Here is a 9056-nt window from a genome sequence, read left to right on the forward strand (position 1 = left end):
GCCGGCTGCCTTGTTCTTGTGAGCGCGCCGCGCGGAGGGACTGGAAGGGAGAAGCGAGGGTGGGGCTCACCTGAAATCGGGGCGGTTGCGCCGTCCGGGGCCCTCCTCCTCCTCCTCCTCCTTCTCCTTTTCCTCTCTTCTTCTTTCTCCTTCTCTGTCTTCTTTTCCCTTTCCCCCCGTTCTACTCTTTCCTTTTCCTCTTCTTCTTTCTCCTTCCTCCTTCTCCTTTTCCTCTCTTCTTCTTTCTCCTTCCTCCTTTCTTTTCTCTATCTTCTTCTTTCTCCTTCTCCTTCTCCTTCTCCTTCTCCTTCTCCTCTTCTTTTCCTTCTCTTCCTCCTCCTCCTCTTCTTTCTTTTCTCTATCTTCTTCTTTCTCCTTCCCTTTTCCTTACTTCTTCCTTTTCCTCCTCCTCCTCCTCTATTTGTTTCCCTTTTCCCCTTCTCCCCTCCTCTTTTTTTTTCTCCTTCTCCTCTTCCTCTTATCTTTTTTTCTACCCTTCTCAACCTCCTTCCCCCTTTTCTCTTCCTTCTCTCCTTTCCTCCTCGTCCTATCTCCTTCCTTCTCCTTCTCCTTTTTTTCCTCTTGCCCTATTTTTTCCTCCACTCTTGCCTATCTCCTTCCTTTTTCCTCTCCTTCCTCCTTTCTTCTTCCCTCCTCCTCTCTATCTCCTTTCTTTTCTCCTTTTCCGTCCTTCTCCTCTTCTTTTTCCTTCTCTTTATCTTCTGTTCCTCAACCTTCTCTTTCTCCTTCCCTCCTCCTCCTCCTCCTCCTCCTATCTCCCTCCCTTTCTTCCTCCTTCTCCCTTCCTCTCCTTTTCCTTCTCTTCTCCTATCCTTCTGTATCTCCTTCTCCCCTTTTTCCCTTTTCTCATCCTTCCTCCTTCCTCCTCCTCCTCCTCCTCCTCCCGCTGCCCGAGCCTCTCCCGCAGGAATACCCTGGAGACAAGCTTCTGCCGGCACCGGAGCAAGGAGACCCCCGCGCTGCCGGGAGGCGAAGCTCCGATGCAGCGCTCACTGTCCCGGACAGGCAGCAGCGGAGCCAGGAAAGCGCAGCATGCATGCTCCCGATTCCAAGTGGGGGACACACACAGGACCCCCCCACCCCACCCCAGCCCAGCCTTTGGGCGAACCGCCCGAGTCTCTCTCTGGAATCGTGGAAGAGCTGAGCTTCCCTTGGGGAGGCTCGCCAGATGCCGCAGGGGAAGGTCCGGCAGCCGTTTAAAGCTGGCCGATTGGAATCTGGCGCTAGTCCTCATGATTCCATCCGAAGGAGCAGAAAGGAGGGGGGGAGTCAGCTTTATTTATTTATTTTATCTTGTATTTGTTTAATTTATTTTGTCAGTCACATATAAGATAACAAGTAAAAGTATAAACATGTAATTTGGATACATGAAAAGAGTAAGTAAAAAAGGAATATTAGGATGGGGACGGTATTAGACACGTTAGTACCGTCCCCATCCTAATATTCCTTTTTTACTTATGCACCTTATGCACTTATGCACCTGAGCTCGTAGAACAGGGGCAACAAGGCCAAATTGATTCTTTGATTTCATTTTTAGGAATTGATCCATGGGCCTTTCCAGTTCTAAGTCCTTTGGCCTTAACTTGGAAGCACTCTGTGTATACTCAGAAAAGCTCTTTCTCCTTATTTGACAGCCTGCTGGTAAACGCCCACCTTTTAGAGTGCCAGCACCTTGTTCTCTGACCAAACCAGACGTCGTAGGAGCAAATTAAACAGGCCCTTTAAGGTCAAGCTCAGCCAAGCACTAGGAAAACAAACATTTTCAAATAAGTTTTTGCTCTCTGCCTCAGCAAGAACTGGGACTGGCTCTAAGGTTAAACGGCGTCAAATGCTAGGAAAACAAAATATTTTCTAATAGCCTTTCCGGTTGCAAAATGTGCTCCTTTTCGCCCCAAAATAAACATTTGAGAAGAAAATGGGAACATCCAACGTTCAGTCCCCTTTCCAAATTAAGCGGGCCTTTGAGAAGTTTTGAGACGAGTCCTTTGAGAAGGTAAATCCAGCAAGATTTTTTTTAAAAATTCTCTTTCTGCGATTAAACCACTGGAATGACTTGCCTCCAGAAGTTGTGGCTTCTCTATTACTGGAGGTTTTTAAGAAGAGACTGGACAGCCCTTTGTCTGGAATGGGTACAGGGTTTCCTGCCTGAGCAGAGGGGGTTGGACTAGAAGACCTCCAAGGTCCCTTCCAGCTCTATGCTATGTTCTATGCCCTACCCGGAAACAAGTTCCCTAAAGCTGGGAAGAGGGGTGTTTCGTAAACCAGGAAACCCTGAGTTCTAGTCTCACCTTAGGCATGAAGCCAGTTGGGTGACCTTCAGCCAGTTACTCTCTTTCAGACCTAGGAAAGAGGCAATGAATGGTGAAGCAGTAAGGAAAAAAAAACACTCTTTCCAATAAAATTGCATGAATCTTTCCAGATAGTTGCCAGGAGCCTACGCTGACTTGAAGGCATAAAAATGATACATATCTATATCATCCACCCACCCACTCCTATCTATCTATCTATCTATCTATCTATCTATCTATCTATCTATCTATCTATCTATCATCTATCATACATTCATTCCTCTCTATCTATCTTTCAATCATCCATTCATCTGACCATCCCTCCATTCATCTTCCTTCCTTCCATCCATTCTTCTATCTATCTATTCTATATCTGTCTCTGTCTGTCTGTCTATCATGCATTCATTCTTCTTTATCTGTCTAGCTTTCTATCACCCATTCATCTAACCATCTATCCATCCATCTTCCATCCATTCCTCTATCTACCTATCCTATATCCTATATCATCTATCTATCTATCTATCTATCTATCTATCTATCTATCTATCTATCTATCTATCTATCTATCTATCTATCTATCTATCATATATTAATTATAGATCTATCTACCTACCTACCTATCTATCATCTATTAATTATATCTATCTATCTATCTATCTATCTATCTATCTATCTATCTATCTATCTATCTATCTATCATCTATCTATCTATCTATCTATCTATCTATCTATCTATCTATCTATCTACTATCTGTATGTCTGTCATCCATTTATCTATCTATCTATCTATCTATCTATCTATCTATCTATCTATCTATCTATCTATCTATCTATCTATTCATCCATCCATCCATCTATTCATCCATCCAACATCCATCCATTACTCTCTCTGTTTGTCTATCCTCCATCCATCCAAGCCCCCCTCCCTCTCCTTCCCTCTCTCGCTCATCTACCTACCGGATCATCCATTCATCTATCTATTTATCTGTCCATTCATTCCATATCCACCCATGCCCCCCCCCACCGCATTATTTTTAGTTCCAGCACCTGGCTTTTAATAGTCGGATACAGGAGAACGATCTGTCTACCAGAAACCGCCCAGACTGAGCCAGGCTTGCAAATAAAACTCCTAACCAAGTTTTTTCTTTCTTATTTTTAGAGATTCTTTTTCCCCACCTAGAGAGAGCGACTTCTTCCTAACCACACACAGGGCGTGGGAAGAACCTTTTTAGCATCCCGCCTACTCAACCTGCTGGTTTCTTAAGAGTTGTGTGACTGTTGCTATGCCGGTTTTGTCACGCGGGGGGGAGAGCGCCCCACTCGCGGCTTGGCCTATCGCCAAGGAAGGGGCTCTGTCTTTCCACGGTTCAAGTCTGATAAATTCAATATTTTAAATTATTGAGGAAGTCATTCGTGTATCTCGGAGGTTTTTAAGAAGAGATTGGACAGCCACTTGTCCGGAACGATGTAGAGACTCCTGCCTGAGCAGGGATGAGATTAGAAGACCTCCAAGGTCCCTTCCCAATCTGTTATTCTGTTATCGCCCTGAAGGCTCCAGTCGGGATTGGTATAACAACAGATATCTTTTTCTATAAACATTGAACTTCAAAGAAATGAGAGCAAACCCTCTCTCTTTTAGCGCTGATGATGTTACCTAGTTGGGTCATGAAACGTCTACAAGAAAACAACCAAACTCAGAGAACACCAAGGACCCTACAGCCCTCCTCCTCCTCCTCCTCCTCTTTTCCTTCACAATCGTCCTCCTCCTCCTCCTCCCTTCTCCTTCACAAACCCCACTCCTAGCACTGATCGTATTACTTAGTAGGGTCATGAAACACCTACAAGAAAACCACCAAGTTCAGAGACCACCAAGCTCAGAGAACACCAAGGACCCACAGTTCTCCTCCTCCCCCTCCCCCTCCCCCTCCTCCCTCGCCTTTCTCCTTCACAAACCATACTCCCTTCTAGCACTGATCACGTTACCTAGTAGGGTCATGAAACGTCTACAAGAAAACCACCAAGGTCAGAGGGCACCAAGGATCTCTCAGCCGTCCTCCCACACCCTTCTAGCAATGATGAAGTTACCTAGTAGGGTCATGAAATGTCTGCAAGAAAAAAAAATGAAACTTTGATTTTCGGTTTTGCCGATGAGATAGATTTGCTGTTACAGAAAGGGCCACTTTCTAGGATTATGAAAAAGTAAAAAGTTGAGGGTAGACGTTAATGCCTTATTTTACTGCACCAAAGGGAGCTGGAAGTCAATGCCTTTCTTTCCCCCTCTTTCCCCTACTATCCATTTCCCTTTTTTCCTTCCCTAATTTTCCTAATATTTCCTTTTATATTCTCTTTGTGTGTCATATTATCAATTAATAAAAAAAGCTATTCAAAAAGAAAGAAATCAAAACTTGATTGCAGAAAATATGACTTCTGCAACAGAGTTGTTAATGCTTGGAATGCACTACCTGACTCTGTGGTCTCTTCCCAAAATCCCCAGAGCTTCAACCAAAAACTGTCTACCATTGACCTCACCCCATTCCTAAGAGGTCCGTAAGGGGCGTGCATAAGAGCACAAGAGTGCCTACCGTTCCTGTCCTATTGTTCCCTTTATTATATCAAATTAATATAGCTAATGCATATTCTATATATATATATATATATATATATATATATATATATATATATATATATATATATATATATATATATATATATATATAGGTCTTTGGTTGTTCGGGTTTTCTCCCGTGTAAAATTGGAAGTGTCTTGGCGACGTTTCGACGAAGTCTCATTCGTCATCTTCAGGCTTCAGCTTCGTGCTTCTGAGAGCAATGTGTGATCGCAGCTGTTTCTTCCTTTTAACTGCTAGTGGGGGTTTGAACTGATACAAACACCCGTGAAAACCTCAGAAAACAAATATATATATATATATATATATTCTTCATGATATTTTTTTTTTACTTATGACAATGTTTACGTATACTGTTGTGACAAAATTAAATAAATAAATAAAAATCCTGGTACCCTCAGGAAATCCAGAGCAAATTCATCGCTCACGGAGCGGAGAACGCTCGCTGGAAATTTCCAGCAGAATTTCTGCCTGGAGAGATGGACAATCAGGGTGGACCATGAAGGAAAGGCCACAGGCCACCCGATTCAGCCAAACTAGTTGAGCTACCCGGGCGGAGGTCGGGGGGGGGGGAAGAAAACGTTTTAAGAATTAAAAGGTCATTCTTGGCTGCTCCCCAACCATCCTGGCCCTAAAAGTTGGAGAACCAGATTTGCAAAAATCGTCTTGCAGGCTTGGGGCCCCTTGGGGCCCCAGCCCGCTGTTTGAAACTGGGTGCTCACAACTGCAAGGGCTTGCCGCTCGCAAAACTTTGCTTGTCAGAAGGTCGCAAAAAATGGTTTTCATAAAAATCATAAAAAGAGGACCTGACCTGGGGCGCTCACATTACAGCCCTGGTCAAAAGGGCCCGGCAGAGATTATACTACCTGAGACTTCTCGGGGAAACAACAATAGACGTACCTATTTCTCCGCGCAGGACTGGCATAAAATTTTTAGAGGTTTTTATGGGTTTTTAATTCTTAATTTGTTTTTAGGGTTTTAAATATATTTTAAATTTTGGGCCAAATTTTGAATAAGTTGTTTAGCTATTGTTTTATTTATATTGTATGTATTTTGATTGTTGTTTTATTTGGCTGTTAACCGCCCTGAGTCCTTCGGAAGAAGGGCGGTATACAAATTAAATTATTATTATTATTATTACTATTATTATTACTATTATTACTATTATTGTTATTGTTATTGTTGTTATTATTATTATTATCATCTGAATGGAAAACTGCTGATGGCCTTCTATCACTGCACCATAGAGGCTATTTTAACTTAACAACATAACATAACAACAGAGTTGGAAGGGACCTTGGAGGCCTTCTAGTCCAACCCCCTGCCTAGGCAGGAAACCCTACACCATCTCAGTCAGATGGTTATCCAACATTTTCTTAAAAATTTCCGGTGTTGGAGCATTCACAACTTCTGCAGGCAAGTCGTTCCACTTATTAATTATTCTAACTGTCAGGAAATTTCTCCTTAGTTCTAAGTTGCTTCTTTCTTTGATCAGTTTCCACCCATTGCTTCTTGTTCTACCCTCAGGTGCTTTGGAGAACAGCCCGACTCCCTCTTCTTTGTGGCAACCCCTGAGATATTGGAACACAGCTATCATGTCTCCCCTAGTCTTTCTTTTTATGAAACTAGACATACCCAGTTCCTGCAACCGTTCTTCATATGTTTTATCCTCCAGTCCCCTAATCATCTTTGTTGCTCTTCTCTGCACTCTTTCTAGAGTCTCAACATCTTTTTTACATCGTGGCGGCCAAAACTGGATGCAATATTCCAAGTGTGGCCTTCAAGTCACTTTTTTCAACGCCGTTGTAACTCTGAAAGGTCATTAAAGCGAACTGTTGTAAGTCGACAACTTCCTGTCTTTAAGGATAATTCCATTCCGGAACCTGAATCTGGCTTTTTCTTACAGATGCAGGAAGCAGAAATGATGGAGTTCTATATGGAGAGGAAAAGATACTGTGCTGGATCAGAGCAACAGGTGCGGTTTTTAAATTATCCCAAAGAGCAAAACATCTGGGAAGGAAACTTAATTCCATTCCCGTCTGGATGCTGCCGTAATTTTCCGCTTTATTCTGCTCCTTGCGGTGACTAAGGAATCGATTGGTCATCACATTTGGGTTTCGAGATGTTTTTTCCCCACCAGCCTAGTCATTAAAAATAACGATGATCGTCAGGCAAATTCATTCAAATTTCCCAACACTAATTAAATATTGCGAAAGGATTTAGGATTGCGACATTCTCGTTAGCGATGTGAATGTGCCTATCATGTCTCCCCTCGTCCTTCAGCAGGTTCTGACAGATTCTGGAGAACCAGAAGGGGAAATTTTGAGTAGTTTGGAGAACCTGCAAATACCACCTCTGGCTGGCTCCAGAGTGGGGTGGGAATGGGTATTTTGCAATATCCCAGAATTCCCCAGCCAGCCTCAATCTCAGCAACTATGAGAAGTGTGGACTCCAACTCCCAGAATCCCCCAGCCAGCTTCAATCTCAGCAACTATGAGAAGTGTGGACTCCAACTCCCAGAATCCCCCAGCCAGCTTCGATCTCAGCAACTGGAAGAAGTGTGGACTCCAACTCCCAGAATCTCCCAGCCCGCCTCAATCTCAGCAACTGGGTGGCTGAGGAATTCTGGGAATTGAAGTCCACACCTCTTTTTAAAGTGGCCAGGGTCGAAAAAAACACTGCACTAGGTCAAGCTTACCTATTCTTTCAGCTGTCAATCATCGAGTAATAAAACAAGACACCCAGATCTCTTATCGACCTTTAATCGGGCTCTTCTCACAGAGTACTTTTTGGTGGGTGTAATTTTGCCATCTCATCTGGAAAAAGATGCCTGCATCCTAAACGAAGGTGACGAGAACTCTGAAAAAGCACTTAGCGAACGCTTTATATATCTGTGACGAGCTTTTTATGGTGCTGTAAATGAAAGTAGATGGGGAAAGTGCATAGATCCCCAAGGGGACCATGACAGATCAAGAATAGGGCACTGTAGTTTAGCAGGGCAGGGTAAGCAAGGACAAATCGGGCGATGGGACTGGGCATGATTAAGTTTAATGCGTGTATTTCTTACTGTTTGATTAGGTTTTTAAATCCTGCCTTTTATGTTACTTGTCCCAGCTTCTGCCAACCTAGCAGTTTCGAAAGCACGTAAAAATGCAAGTAGAAAAAATAGGGACCACCTTTGGTGGGAAGGTATCAGCGTTCCGTGCGCCTTTGGCGTTGAGTCATGCCGGCCACATGACCACGGAGACATCTTCGGACAGCGCTGGCTCTTTGGCTTTGAAACGAGGATGAGCACCGCCCCCTAGAGTCGGCAACGACTAGCAAGTATGTGCGAGGGGAACCTTTACCTTTACCTTTAAGTAACTCAAGGTGATGAACATATATAATACATCTTCCTCCTACTATTTTCCCCATAACAGTGTTATGAGGTTGGGTTGGGCAGAGAGGGAGGGACTTCACTGGCCCAAAGTCACCCATCGACTTTCATGCCTAAGGTGGAACTAGAACTCATTATCCAGTGGTGGGATTCAAATAATTTAACAACCGGTTCTCTGCCTTAATGACCAGCTGGATAGGCGTGGCTCGGTGGTCACGTGACCATGTGGGCATGGCCAACTCAACGTCATTCACGTCGATGGGCGCTTCGCCTTAGCTGTTACAATGTAATAACGGTTAAGCAGAGAGGCAGTTTCTGTAAGCAGGGCAATACAGATGAGGCTAGAAACACCACCAGAATGTTACCTTCCTGCCTGCCTTACAGGATTAATGAATGGGCCTCTGGTGGCTCAGCAGACTAAGTCTGTCTGTTATTAACACAGCTGCTTGCAATTACTGCAAGTTCAAGTCCCACCAGGGCCAAGGTTGACTCAGCCTTCCATCCTTTATAAGGTAGGTAAAATGAGGACCCAGATTGTTGGGGGCAATAAAAGTTGACTTTGTATATAATATACAAATGGATGAAGACTATTGCTTAACACAGTGTAAGCCGCCCTGAGTCTTCAGAGAAGGGTGGGATATAAATGCAAAGAAAAAAATAAATAATAAAAAAAATTAGCCCTGTAAAGTGGAAAAAAACAAAATAAGATTTCTTCCAACAACCGGTTCTCCGAACTGCTTAGATA

This window comes from Ahaetulla prasina, chromosome 10 (genome assembly GCF_028640845.1).
Source record: "Ahaetulla prasina isolate Xishuangbanna chromosome 10, ASM2864084v1, whole genome shotgun sequence".
NCBI lineage: Eukaryota > Metazoa > Chordata > Lepidosauria > Squamata > Colubridae > Ahaetulla > Ahaetulla prasina.